The following is a 14,170-nucleotide window of genomic DNA, read 5'->3' on the forward strand; positions in this document are numbered from 1 at the left end:
GGGGAGGGGCCCAGGACGCTGTCCAGGAGGCGCCGCAAGGCGAGACCTCCGCTGCCGGACATATGGAGGAGCAGATCCCCATGGAGGCTGGCGAAGGGGGACGTATTCAATTCGGCCCTCAGCCGAATACGATCCTAGGGACCGATATGGCCCTGGAATCTGGCGTGCACCTTCCTTCGAAGGAGGGGGGTGCACTAATTCCACCGATGGCCCCTGTCCAACCAGGGGCACCGGATAACCTGATGGATGCACTACGAGGCGCCTCCATTGTGGACGAGCACCGTGTCCTTATGGGAACGGTGATCGAGAAAGTTTAGTCCGTCAAGAGCGGACTAAACGAGGCCTGCCACACCTTGTTGACAGGTTTCGAGGTAAGTCACGTAAAAAGAGAACGCCCCGTGCTGACAGTAGCCCCGGAGACACTGTCCGGTGTTCGGAATGAAAGGCCGGACAGGGGATCAACCCTTTGTAGGAGACTAAGTTGATATATATGAATGAGCAGGCGTCATTGTTGGCCACTGAGCGGACCGAGAACGAGCTCGGCGAGGTGAAGATTCAGCTCCACAAGAAGCAAGGTGAGTAACGACTTGCTGTGTATTTGGAAAGAATAAGTGGTGAGTATTGACCGGAGTGTCATAATATGTGTAGGGGTGGCGACCGAGGTCGAGGCCCTGAAAAATGCCTTGACTGAAGCCGACGGGAAGGCTATCCAGCAGCAAGCCGCCCGTAAGAAGCTCAAGGCCCGGGTCGACGAGATCCAGCAGGAGCTCCAGGACGCGGTGAAAAAGTGTGAGGCTTTGGAGCGCGAAGCGTCGGTTCGAGGGACCGAACTTACCAAGGCTCGCCAGAGCACAGAGGCCGCACAGAATGAGGCCAGCGGCGCTCTCCAGGAGATCCAGGAGGCCAAGAAGATCGCAGTGGGTAAGGCATTTAACATGCAAAGCAAGTATGCGGAGAGGAAGTACATTTTACTAACCCGGATTCGGAGTTACCCAGGGGCTTTTGCGGATCTACCACGCAGCGTGTCCGATGCGGCGGAGTTCTTCCGAGCCAAAGAAGGGAGCTCCACGGAGAAGCTGTTCTAGATGCAGTACGTTGTGCCAGAACATCCGGTGCCTTTTATCGATCAGCTGAAACAGCTGGTCGAGCTGCACAGGGTGGCCGAACTAGCCACGAAGGACTTAATAATCCGGCTGTGGCCAGCCGAGGCGATACCCAGCAGTTATTTTGGTCTCGTGAAGCGCGTGGTGGAGGCCTGTCCTCGTCTAGACATCGTCAAGCGATCAGTCTGCATTGAAGGTGCCCGCATGGCCTTCGCCCGTTGCAAGATGTGGTGGGCGAAGATGGATGCCGTGGAGGTGGCCAAGGGGCCGCCGGAGGGCAAGGAGCACCGCACACCCGAGCGATATTTTGCGGATGTCCTAGAGGGGTCTCAACTTGCAGCAGCGCAGTGCGGGCAGGACATCATTTTCGAATGAAGACATTCGTTTTTTTGTCTTTGTATGATGAAAACAAATCCGATTTGTAATATAATGTTTGTTATGTTTTGATTGTTTCCTCCTAGGCGGCCGTTTTGTATGGGATCTGAGGGTTGGCCAGTCGTCGGCTTCTGCCCTCACGTAGGTAGTACGGAGGTGTTCAGGATGGAATCTAAACAATCTTGATCCAATTATATGGTCCTTGAAGGAGTTGTTCAGCGCAACGAACCAGGCAATCAGACTATGCGGCTTAAACGCCCTCACTTAGCCATAGGAGTTTTATAATAAACATAGGTGCAGCCCCTGGTATACAAATCATGGTGCTGTCAGCGTCTGATCAGGAAGTACCGATCTTTCGCAAAATGCGGAAAAAATCTCCAACGATTTGTGACCTCCGAACAGCTGACCGGCTCTCGCCGCATCATGACAGTCAGTTTTCGGCTTTCTCTATTGAGGTGCTCATCCGGTTTAGACTAGGGAACAATCGCAGTAGTTCTCCCTTTACTACCCTAGCCGATGTAGCGGAACATAGGGTAGCAAGAACATGAGCCGGGCAACCCAACTATTAACTAAAGACATGATTCAGAGCTAATGCATATAATGCTAAATTCGGGGTGCCGAACTTATCTATAAGAAGTGTTCGGACCTTGTTGCCGTATTATGGGGGCGATAGGGAGCCCTTGGTGAATATGAATTGTACCAAAGCTTTTGGCTTGGATTGCTTCTTTGTTGTAAAGCAAGTACAGTTAGTTAGCTAATAGGTAGACTCTTTCCCTTTTTGTTTTCCTTTTTTTGTATAGTCTGTTTTACTTGTACAGTGGTTCTTTATTTAATAAAGGGCTGTGGGGCTTTGCCTCACAGTAAATATTCAAAAAAATAGCAACAGGAAACAGAAAAAGAGCAGAGGTAGTATCTAGCCCCCTTGACGTGGGCGGTAAACTATTTCCTTTTTAGTTGGGTTAAGGCGTCAAAAGCGCATGTATACAAATAATGCGATAAGCAACCGGCTATTTAACATGCCAGAACCAGAGGAGAGCTGCATTTGGGTACTGAAAAACAGGTAGAGTAGTCGTTGGATTGTCCTCTAGGGCTTCCCTTGTATGCCTGTGCTCTGCGTCAATCTGGTGTACTTGTCCTTTGATAGGACCGGTAATCAGGCCCCCGAAGGAGGCATGTGTAAAACCTGAAAAGGGGAAAGAAAATAGTGAAGGTATATGTGAGTCCGGGATCGGTCTAGCCGAACTGTGGATCACAAGCTAGCTGTGCCTCCGTCATGCCCATGGAATTTTGAGTGCGTAACTATGTACACGCGGTACGAATGCCACTTCCTCATTGGGACTGGGACGGAGGCCAAATTGCTAATCGAGCTCCTGACGAGCCTAGTTGTCCTGTTGCAGTGTGGTCCGGACCCTCTTAATGATGTCCAGGGGCTCGGCAGCCGTATTATGGTTCTGCTTGAGATGGCCGCTCTGTACCTCTGCTGCCAGGGCGGCAGTGTGCTCTTCCGTACGGAGAGAGTGTTCCATGTTTCCATTTACTGTTATGACACCGCATGGACCGGGCATCTTGAGCTTTAGATAAGCATAATGGGGCACCGCGTTGAATCTAGCGAACGCAGTTCGTCCGAGTAGTGCGTGGTAGCCGCTGCAGAAGGGGACAATATCGAAGATTAGATCTTCGCTTCGGAAGTTGTCCGGAGAACCGAAGACCACCTCCAGCGTGATTGAGCCTATACAACGGGCCTCGACGCCTGGTATGACTCCTTTAAAGCTAGTCTTTGTGGGTTTGATTCGTGAGGGATTAATGCCCATCTTCCGAACTTTATCCAGGTAGAGCAGGTTGAGGCTACTACCACCGTCCATTAGGACTCGTGTTAGGTGGAATCCATTGATGATTGGGTCGAGGACCAGTGCGGCCGAACCGCCATGGCGGATACTAGTTGGGTGATCTCGTCGATCGAAGCTGATCGGGAATGACGACCACGGAATGAATTTTGGGGCGACTGGCTCTACCGCGTTGATGTCTACTACGCAACCTTCTTCTTGTAGACGTTGTTGGGCCTCCAAGTGCAGAGGTTTGTAGGACAGTAGCAAATTTCCCTCAAGTGGATGACCTAAGGTTTATCAATCCGTGGGAGGTGTAGGATGAAGATGGTCTCTCTCAAACAACCCTGCAACCAAATAGCAAAGAGTCTCTTGTGTCGCCAACACACCCAATACAATGGTAAATTGTATAGGTGCACTAGTTCGGCGAAGAGATGGTGATACAAGTGCAATATGGATGGTAGATATAGGTTTTTGTAATCTGAAAATATAAAAACAGCAAGGTAACAAGTGGTAAAAGTGAGCGTAAACAGTATTGCAATGATAGGAAACAAGGCCTAGGGTTCATACTTTCACTAGTGCAAGTTCTCTCAACAATAATAACATAATTGGATCATATAACTATCCGTCAACATGCAACAAAGAGTCACTCCAAAGTCACTAATAGTGGAGAGCAAACGAAGAGATTATGGTAGGGTACGAAACCACCTCAAATTTATTCTTTCCAATCAATCCGTTGGGCTATTCCTATAAGTGTCACAAACAACCCTAGAGTTCGTACTAGAATAACACCTTAAGATACAAATCAACCAAAACCCTAAGGTCACCTAGAAACTCCAATGTCACCTCAAGTATCCGTGGGCATGATTATACGATATGCATCACACAATCTCAATTCATCTATTCAAACCAACACATAGAACCTCAAAGAGTGCCCCAAAGTTTCTACCGGAGAATCACGAATGTGTGCCAACCCCTGTGCATAGGTTCATGGGCGGAACCCGCAAGTTGGTCACCAAAACATACATCAAGTGGCACATGATATCCCATTGTCACCATATATAAGCACGGCAAGATATACATCAAGTGTTCTCATAAAAGACTCAATCCAATAAGATAACTTCAAAGGGGAAACTCAATTCATCACAAGAGAGTAGAGGGGGAGAAACATCATAAGATCCAACTACAATAGCAAAGCTCGGGATACATCAAGATCGTGCCATAGAGGGAACACGAGAGAGAACACGAAAGAGAGAGAGATCAAACACATAGCTACTGGTACATACCCTCGGCCCCGAGGGTGAACTACTCCCTCCTTGTCATGGATAGCGCCGGGATGATGAAGATGGCCACCGGTGAGGGTTCCCCCCTCCGGCAGGGTGCCGAAACAGGGTCCCGAGAGGTTTTTGGTGGCTACAGAGGCTTGCGGCGGCGGAACTCCCGATCTATCTTCTGTTCTGGAAGTTTTACGATACGTAGGTATATATGGCTGCAGGGGGTACGTCGGTGGAGCTTCGGGGGCTCCACGAGGCATGGGGGCGCGCCCTAGGGGGGTGGGCGCGCCCCCCACCCTCGTGGCCAGCTCCCGTATCTTCTGACGTAGAGTCCAAGCCTATCCGGTGGCTTTCCTTCCAAAAATAACTTCTCCAGTTGATTTCGTTCCGTTTTGACTCCGTCTGATATTCCTTTTCCTCGAAACACTGAAATAGGCATAAAACAGCAAATCTGGGCTGGGCCTCCGGTTAATAGGTTAGTCCCAAAAGTAATATAAAAGTGGAAAATAAAGCCCAATATTGCCCAAAACAGTAGATAAAGTAGCATGGAGCAATCAAAAATTATAGATACGTTGGAGACGTATGAAGCATCCCCAAGCTTAATTCCTGCTCGTCCTCGAGTAGGTAAATGATAAAAAGAGAATTTTTGATGCGGAGTGATACTTTGGCATAATTTCAATGTAAATCTTCTTAATTGTGGTATGAATATTCAGATCCGAATGAATACAAAATAAAAGTTCATATTGATAAAAGAAATAGTAATACTTCAAGCATACTAATCAAAGTAATCATGTCTTCTCAAAATAGCATGGCAAAAGAAAGTTCATCCCTACAAAATCATATAGTTAGGCTATGCTTCATTTTCGTCACACAAAGATGTTCCCAACTTCTATACCCCCGATGACAAGCCAAGCAATTGTTTCATACTTAAATAATCTCAAACTTTTTCAACCTTCATGCAATACATGAGCGTGAGCCATGGATATAGCACTATGGGTGGAATAGAATATGATGATGGGGATTGTGTGTAGAAGACAAAAAGGAGAAAGTCTCACATTGACGAGGATAATCAACGGGCTATGGAGATGCCCATCAATTGATGTCAACATGAGGAGTAGGGATTGCCATGCAACGGATGCACTAGAGCTATGAATGCTCAACAAAAGAAAACTAGTGGGTGGGCATCCAACTTGCTTGCTCATGAAGACATAGGGCATTTGAGGAAGCCCATCGTAGGAATATACAAGCCAAGTTCTATAATTAAAAATTCCCACTAGTATAAAAAGACAACTTATGAAAAACATGGTGCTACTTTGAAGCACAATATATGAGACTCACTACATGAAGAACAAGGTGCTACTTTGAAGCACAAGTGTGGAAAAAGAGATAGTAACATTGCCCTTTTTATTTTTTATTTTTTTTGGGCCTTTCCTTTTTTTCTTTGTGGCCTTTCTCTTTTTTTTTGATTGGGCAATGCTCTAATAATGATGATCATCACACTTCTATTGATTACAACATAAGGATTACAACTCGAAACTAGAAGAAGATATGACTCTATATGAATGCCTCCGGCGGTGTACCGGGATGGTGCAATGAATCAAGAGTGACATGTATGAAAAATAATGCATGGTGGCTTTGCCACAAGTACGATGTCAACTACATGATCATGCAATGGCAATATGACAAAAGTAAAGTATGTCATGATGATGATGAACGGAACGGTGGATAGTTGCATGGCTATATATCTCGGAATGGCTATGGAAATGCCATAATAGGTAGGTATGGTGGCTGTTTTGAGGAAGATATAAGGAGGTTTATGTGTGATAGAGCATATCATATCACGGGGTTTGGATGCACCGGCGAAGTTTTCACCAACTCTCAAGGTGAGAAAGGGCAATGCACGGTACCGAAGAGGCTAGCAAAGGCGGAAAGGTAAAAGTGCTTATAATCCATGGACTCAACATTAGTCAAAAGAACTCATATACTTATTGCAAAAATTTAGAAGTCATAAAAAATCAAGTACTACGCGCATGCTCCTAGGGGGATATATTGGTAGGAAAAGTCCATCGCTCGTCCCCGACCGCCACTCATAAGGATGCACAAGCCTGGTACACTTCATGTTTCAAATTTGTTACACAACTTTAACCATACGTGCATGCTATGGGACTTGCTAACTTCAACACAAGCATTCTTTAAATTCACAACTACTCAACTAGCATGACTCTAATATCACCATCTTCATATCTCAAAACAATTATCAAGCATCAAACTTTTCTTAGTATTCAACGCACTCAAAAGAAAGTTTCACATATCTTGAATACCAAGTATATTAGGATTTTAAGCAAATTACCATGCTATTTAAGACTCTCAAAATAATATAAGTGAAGCATGAGAGTTCATCTATTTCTTAAAAATAAAACTACCACCATGCTCTAAAAGATATAAGTGAAGCACTAGAGCAAACAACAAACTACTCCAAAAGATATAAGTGAAGATCAATGAGTAGTCGAATAATTATGCAACTATATGAAGACTCTACTGTTTAATAGTTTCAGATCTTGGTACTTTATTCAAACAGCAAGCAAAGCTAAAGAAAATAAAATGACGCTCCAAGCAAAACACATATCATGTGGTGAATAAAAATATAGCTCCAAGTAAAGTTACCGATGAACGAAGACGAAAGAGGGGATGCCTTCCGGGGCATCCCCAAGCTTAGACGCTTGGTTGTCCTTGAATATTACCTTGGGGTTCCTTGGGCATCCCCAAGTTTAGGATCTTGCCACTCCTTGTTCCATAATCCATCGAATCTTTACCCAAAACTTCACAACACAAAACTTAACAGAAAACTCGTGAGCTCCGTTAGCGAAAGAAAACAAAACACCACTTCAAGGTACTGTAATGAACTCATTATTTATTTATATTGGTGTTAAACCTACTGTATTCCAGCTTCTCTATGGATTATAAACTATTTTACTAGCCATAGATTCATCAAAATAAGCAAACAACACACGAAAAACAGAATCTGTCAAAAACAGAACAGTCTGTAGTAATCTGTAACTAACGCAAACTTCTGGAACTCCAAAAATTCTAAAATAAATTGGTGGACCTGAGGCATTTTCCTAGTAATCATTTTCAAAAAGAATCAACTAAATATCACTCTCCAGTAAAAAGTTCTAGCTAATCTCGTGAGCGCTAAAGTTTCTGTTTTTTACAGCATGATCATAAAGACTTCACCCAAGTCTTCCCAAAGGTTCTACTTGGCACAAACACTAATTAAAACACAAAACCACATCTAAACAGAGGCTAGATGGATTATTTATTCCTAAACAGAACCAAAAAGCAAGAAACTAAACTAAAATTGGGTTGCCTCCCAACAAGCGCTATCGTTTAATACCCCTAGCTAGGCATGATGATTTCAATGATGCTCACATAAAAGATAAGAATTGAAACGTAAAGAGAGCATCATGAAGAATATGACTAGCACATTTAAGTCTAACCCACTTCCTATTCATAGGGATTTTGTGAGCAAACAATTTATGGGAACAATAATGAACTTGCATAGGGAGGTAAAACAAGCATAACTTCACAACATTAAGCACATAGAGAGGAAACTTGATATTATTGCAATTCCTACAAGCATATATTCCTCCCTCATAATAATTTTCAGTAGCATCATGAATGAATTCAACAATATAACCAGCACCTAAAGCATTCTTTTCATGATCTACTTGCATAGAAATTTTACTACTCTCCACATAAGCAAACTTCTTCTCATTCGGAATAGTGGGAGTATCATAAGAGACTTGAACACTAAAAATTGTTTCCACATTAAAAGAGTAATGTTCAGAGAAAGGGTACTCATAATCATGACAAGTTCATCACTTCTCTTTATAGCATAAGTTTTATCAGAATAATCATCATAAGTAGCAACTTTGTTCTCATCATAATCGACTGAAACCTCTTCCGAAATAGTGGATGCATCACTAAATAAAGTCATGACCTCTCCAAATCCACTTTCATAAATATTATAAGATTCAACATCCTCCAATATTGTGGGATCACTACTTCCTAAAGTTGACACTCTTCCAAACCCACTTTCATCAATATAATCATCATAGGTAGAAGGCATGTGATCATCATAACAACTTTGCATATCATGACTTGGGAGGCTAAAAATATTATCATTATTAAGCATAGCATCCCCAAGCTTGGGACAAGCATTATTTACAGCAAATATATTCTCAAATATGTCATCCTCATCAAACATAGCTTCCCCAAGCTCGGGCCTTTTCATATCATAGGCATATTCACTCTCATCATTAATAGTATAGATAGCACCAATAGTATAGCAATTATTATATTCTTCCAAGCAAGTGCCAAAAAGATTTTCAAAATCATAAGGGGTATCATTATCTTCCCAATCATAATCATCACAACAAGCAATAGGCATAACTAGATCATCATCAAGTGTATCATCTTCATTTTCATGAGGCACATCAATAATAGGAGCAACTTTATTTGGGAGAGATACCTTTTTACCTCTCTTGCTTTTTCTTTTATTCTTCTTCATCACATCATGTGTGGGTTCAATCCTCTTTTGGAGCTCCTTATTAATGAGATTGATTGAGTAGAAGGCTCCTCCTCGTTACCTGATTCATCATAAGAAATAATAGGAGGATATTGGGAAGTCTCTTCCCTTTCATTAGTATTCTCATCATCTTCTATTTGCTTTCTCTTCTTTATGTAATTGGCAATATAAGGATTTTCAATGCAATTCACCGCACAATACAAATAAATCTTCTCTAGATCAATATCAAGGAATTTCTTATGGGAAAATTCTGGAAGGTCCTTAAGTAAACGTTTCAACTCTTCATATCCCAAAAGCAAACTAAGTTCATTATAATGTGCAAGGGAAATCAAATCATCACAATTTTTGGACACAATTCGGTCATGAAACAATTTGCATTGGAGATGTAAATGACCACGTTCATTGCAAAGTTCACAAGTACAGCAAAGGAAATTCAAATTTTCAGCACTCACATCTAGCCTTTCTTGCAACCATTTAGTTTCTAAATGCTTATGCCTCTTGCAATAAATATCTTCCCTATTTGGTGTGTTCATGCAAACATGCACTCCACAAAAGTTGACATGCTCATAAGAGATATTTTCATCATAACTAGTGCAATCATCATTAGTGCTATGGATATTCAAGGAGTTTATACTAACAACATTGCAATCATGCTCATCATACAAAGATCTAGTGCCAAACATTTTAATGCATTCTCCTTCTAGCACTTGAGCACAATTTTCCTTTCCATCATACTCACGAAAGATATTAAAAAGATGAAGCGTATGAGACAAACTCAATTCCATTTTTTGTAGTTTTCTTTTATAAACTAAACTAGTGATAAAACAAGAAACAAAAAGATTCGATTGCAAGATCTAAAGATATACCTTCACTTACCTAGCCTCCCCGGCAACGACGCCAGAAAAGAGCTTGATGTCTACTACGCAACCTTCTTCTTGTAGACGTTGTTGGGCCTCCAAGTGCAGAGGTTTGTAGGACAGTAGCAAATTTCCCTCAAGTGGATGACCTAAGGTTTATCAATCCGTGGGAGGCGTAGGATGAAGATGGTCTCTCTCAAACAACCCTGCAACCAAATAGCAAAGAGTCTCTTGTGTCCCCAACACACCCAATACAATGGTAAATTGTATAGGTGCACTAGTTCGGCGAAGAGATGGTGATACAAGTGCAATATGGATGGTCGATATAGGTTTTTGTAATCTGAAAATATAAAAACAGCAAGGTAACAAGTGGTAAAAGTGAGCGTAAACAGTATTGCAATGCTAGGAAACAAGGCCTAGGGTTCATACTTTCACTAGTGCAAGTTCTCTCAACAATAATAACATAATTGGATCATATAACTATCCCTCAACATGCGACAAAGAGTCACTCCAAAGTCACTAATAGTGGAGAGCAAACGAAGAGATTATGGTAGGGTACGAAACCACCTCAAAGTTATTATTTCCAATCATTCCGTTGGGCTATTACTATAAGTGTCACAAACAGCCCTAGAGTTCGTACTAGAATAACACCTTAAGATACAAATCAACCAAAACCCTAATGTCACCTTGTCACATCCCTAATTCTGGTCTGACCGTTGCTAGCTTCCATGTGAGCATCATGTTTAAATTCAATTGAAACTTGAATTGAGGAATTTTCAAAGCCTCAGAAAACCCATAAAAATAACCAACATTTAAATCTCATCAAATGAGTCCAAGAAAATGTTCCTGTTATTCTGTGAAAATATTGGCATGAGGTGAAATTCAAACCAATATTTTTGGAGTCACAGAAATAATTTATTTGGGCCTTTGATTTAAATCAATAATATATTTGGGTTGGAATTATTTCGGTTATATAAGAAATAATGTCCAAATAATCACAAACTAAAATGTTTTCTGTTGAAAATATTCCAAATAGTGACATTGAGCAGTTTCATGATTTTTGGAAATGCCCTGGCATTTTTAATAAAGTCAAAACCAATTGCAGAAAATAGAAAACATTAATATTTAGAAAACCAGAGGGAGAGAGAGAGAACTTACCTGTGCAGCCCACCTGGCGGCCCAAGTGGCCGGCCCAGCCCACCTCCTCCTCCCTGTCGTCTTCCACCTCCTGCCAGTAGGCAGGAGGGCGTGTGGCCGCCGTGCGCGCACACGCGCCCCGGCCACCTCCTGCTTCCGCTGCTTCCCCGACGCGGCTGTGAGCGCCATGCACTCCCCTCGATCCTCTCTCACTCTCCCCGTGCCCCTCCCCTCCTCTGTTCTCTCTCTCGCACGGTTCGAGCGCCACCGTCGCCGCCGACAAGCACCACCGCGGCCACTGCCTCCCCCTCGCCCCCTGGACATGCCCAGGAGCTCTGCCTCCATTCTCCGCGCCTCTCCGTCAACTCGCGCGACGCCGAACCCTCTGCATCACCCTCTGCACCGCCATCTTCGCCGCCTCTGCCCCGAGATCGCCGGCGACCTCCCATCGTCGTCAGCCCCTCCCCGAGCTCCCCGAGGCCACCGTCGCAACCGCCGTGAGCTGCTCTCTCTTTAACCCCTAGACGCGCTGTCCAAGTCGCTCTCTAACCCCGCCTGCCACCACGGCCGAGAGCTCGGCTCCGCCGGCCAAATCACCGCCATGGCCACGTCCACCCGAGCTTAAAACGGAGTTCATCATCTCGCTCAGTGCATCACCAGCTGCCCGTAGCACCCATCCATGCCTCTTTCATGCAGCATAACGCCGACTCGAGCACACCCGCACGCCGGCCGCCGCCGCGAGCTTGATTCCGGCGAGCCCGGTCGACCGCAGCCCCTCCCGCTTGCTTAGCTGGATGCAGCTGAGCGCCAGATATGCGTAGCTGATCGCCGCTGCTGTTTTGGTCGCCGGAGGGCGTTTCCCGAGCCCCTCTGCCGCGTTTGTCGGCGCCGGCGTCAAGCCGCCGGCGCGTTTGACCTTTTGACCAGGGGTTTGACTTCCCCTAGGTCACTGACAAGTGCGCAGGCCCTATCTAACCCTAGGTTAGTTTCTTTAATTAGTGACTAATTAAAAGTGTTAATTAGTTATGACACTGACGTGAGGGACCCACAGGCCAGGTTCGACCTAGAGGGGTCAGTTGACCTGCTGACGTCACACTGACGTCAGGCTGACGTAGTAAAGCATTTTCTGGATTTAAGTTTATTCAGGAAATTCCAGAAAATACTACTAACTTGTAAAAATCATAGAAATTAATCTGTAACTCCAAATGAAAAGATTTATATATGAAAAATGATCAGAAAAATCCAATCTTTCCATCTGTACTGGTTTCATGCATGTTTAAACAACTTAACCTTGCTGTTTAGATCAAAACATGATAATGCATCTTATAAGTTCTTAGTTTGAATTTGAATTTGAATCTTTGGTTCAAATCAACTCAAACCATTCTGTTCTAGCTTGCATTAGCCCAAAACACATTCATATTGCCATGTCATAGCATGCATCATATTGTGCATTGCATTGATCGTGCCCTTCTCTGTTTGCCGATAACCGTCCCCTCTCAGTAGACGATGCTCTGACGACGTGATCGATGACACCGATGAAGAACTTTAATATCTTCAGAAGTGTCAGGCAACAAAAACCCCCTTGTTCATTCCGATACAATCCCACTCTCTCGCTCCTGCTCTCTTTTACTGCATTAGGACAACAACGATTCATCTGTTACTTGCTGCGGTAGTTGAACCCCTTATCCTCTGCATGACCTATCATTGCACAGTAAATAGATGAAACCCACTAGCATGAGTACGAGTTGTTTGAGCCCTGATGTGCCTACTCATTCATGCTTGTTTGTCATGCCTGCTATGCTTAGAGTTGTGTCAGGTTTGATTCATCGGGGATGAATTGGAACGTGGTGAACATGTCCTACTGTGTGTGAGCTAAGTGTGTGAATACGATTTGGTAAAGGTAGCGGTGAGAGGCCATGTAGGAGTACATGGTGGGTTGTCTCATTGAAACTGTCCTCAGGAACTGAGTTCTGTGTTTGTGATCCATGAACAGCTACTACCACACATTGGGATCCTTAATTGACTCTCTCGGCTTCTTAACCACCCTTGTCCTCTGTCCAGGAGTTGCAAGTAGTTTCTGGTGTTTGTAGTATGCTGGAGGCCGTGCGCAGCGCTGACCCGAGGGGGGGGCTGTGATGCGGTAGGCACGTGGCACGGTGTACTGAATGCCCGTTTGGTATCTCGGGAACCCTGCACACATCGTTCGGGGCCGTATGTGGAAACCTCGGCCGGACTCCCTGCGGATGGAACGTGAATAGGCGATAAACCTGGACTAGAGACTTGAGTGTTTAGGTAGGCCGTGGCCGACACCCTCGCCAGGCTTCCGCTTGAAGGTTGCCGAGATACATGACGTGTACATGGCGGTAAGTGGTGAGAGCGTGTGTGAAGAAGTACACCCCTCCAGGGTTAACATCATCTATTCGAATAGCCGTGTCCGCGGTAAAGGACTTCTGGGTTGCCTATAACAGTTCATAGACAAGTGAAAGTGGATACTCTAAAACTCGCAAGATAAGCGTGAGTGCTATGGATGTCCTTCTCGTAGGGAGACGGAAGCGGATCCATAGTGGTGTATTGTTATGGTGAATATGTGGACTCGTGTGCGCCACCTCAAAAAAGTTATTTGCAGTCGTAGTTTAGAATAGCCACCGAGTCAAAGCTGGCTTGCTGCAGTTAAACTCCACCACCCCCTTTGTTGATACCGATGCATATGTAGTTAGTTCTGATGTAAGTCTAGCTGGGTACATTTGTACTCACGTTTGCTTAATTTATGTTTTGCAGAGAGACTTCAGTCTCGCTAGTAGTTCCGCGTGGACTTCGACGTTTAGCTTGTTATCTCAGCTACGATCTTGTGCCCTCGGCAGGATCTAGTAGATAGTCAGGCTTCTCAGCCCTTTTCATTTATAGATGTCTGTACTCAGACATGTTAAGCTTCCGCATGTGTTTGACTTACATGCTCTGAGTGATGGGTCGAGAGACCCATGTTTGTAATATCTCGCTCCCCGGAGCCTAATGA

The sequence above is a fragment of the Aegilops tauschii genome, chromosome 5 (assembly GCF_002575655.3).
Source record: "Aegilops tauschii subsp. strangulata cultivar AL8/78 chromosome 5, Aet v6.0, whole genome shotgun sequence".
In the NCBI taxonomy this organism is placed as follows: domain Eukaryota; kingdom Viridiplantae; phylum Streptophyta; class Magnoliopsida; order Poales; family Poaceae; genus Aegilops; species Aegilops tauschii.